This window comes from Papio anubis, unplaced genomic scaffold (assembly GCF_008728515.1).
Source record: "Papio anubis isolate 15944 unplaced genomic scaffold, Panubis1.0 scaffold160, whole genome shotgun sequence".
Taxonomy (NCBI): domain Eukaryota; kingdom Metazoa; phylum Chordata; class Mammalia; order Primates; family Cercopithecidae; genus Papio; species Papio anubis.
In genome coordinates, this window is record NW_022161580.1 from 99656 (window position 1) to 100982 (window position 1327).

Consider the following 1327-nt stretch of genomic DNA (forward strand, 5'->3'; position numbering starts at 1 on the left):
CCGCTCAGACGTCAGGAGCTAGCGCTCGCGCCTGCCAGCGAGGGGTGGGCCTTCCTTGCCTCTGGGCGGAACCGTCGCTTCGACTCCTTATTGGTGGCGTTACTGCGCCTCAAGGCGTTTCTTCAGTCTTTGCTGTCCGCAGGGACGCTGTCCAGTAGTCTCAGTTATTTTTGTTTTCTTTCTGCCTGTCTTTATTGATCATTACAGTAGGTGAAATTATGGATATCAATAATAATATTGTAATGCAATAGGTGCAATTATCAATATCAATATTATTACAACAGGTGCAATTATCAGTATCATTACGATAGGTGCAATTATCAACGTTCAATAATAATGTGAATTGTAAAGTGGATGAAATAAGGGGAGGAGGCCGGGCGCGGTGGCTTATGCCTGTAATCTCAGCACTTCGGGAGGGCGAGGCGGGTGGATTACCGGAGGTCAAGAGTTCGAGACTCAGCCTGGCCTACTTGGTGATCCCTCGTCTCTACCAAACGTACAAAAACTAGCTGGGCGTGGTGGCGCGCATCTGTAATCCCAACTACTCAAGAGACGGAGGCGGAGTTTGCAGTGAGCCGATGTCGTGCCATTGCACTCCAGCTTGGGCAACAGAGCAAAAACTCCGTCTCAAAAAAAGGAAAAAGGGGGAAAAAAATGAAAAGAGAAAAGAAATAAAGGGAGGAAAAATATCCGAGGCCTCATTTTGGGGAGCTAGGCCTCAAAAGTGACCTTGGAGTTTGGTAATATTTGCGTGTGAACAGCTTCATAGCAGTGCTTCTCTTCACTGGGGGAACGGTCCGTTTATTTTGTAAAAATTTTCGATTAGTTGTTGACCACAAGTTGATAAAACAGAAAAATGAAAAGGCATACAAAGTCCAAGTCAAAACTTTTTATCGTTAGAGTTAACAGCCATAAAATTACCTGCAAAATTGCCATAGAGTTTTCTACTGTCTCTCTGCAGACCATTTACAAACAGTTCTCAAAAGAGCCAGGTCTGTAGACCACGGTTAGAGTACTCAAGGTAAACTACTCAAATTAGACTATACTCAGCTGTACAGTTTCAACCAAATGAGATTTGTTTGGAGAACATCATAGTCTCTCTCAGCTGGGCGTGCCTCTAATCCCAGCACTTTGAGAAGCCGAGTATCCCAGCACTTTGAGAGGCCGAGTCGGGTAGATGGCTAGACCTCAGGGCAACATGGCAAGACCCCATCTCTTTAAAAAAAAAAAAAAAAAAAAAGAGAGAGAGAGAAAGGAAAGGGAGAGAGAAAGAAAGGAAAGAGAGAGAGAGAAAGAAAATAAAAGAAAAACTAAGTAGACTTGGTGG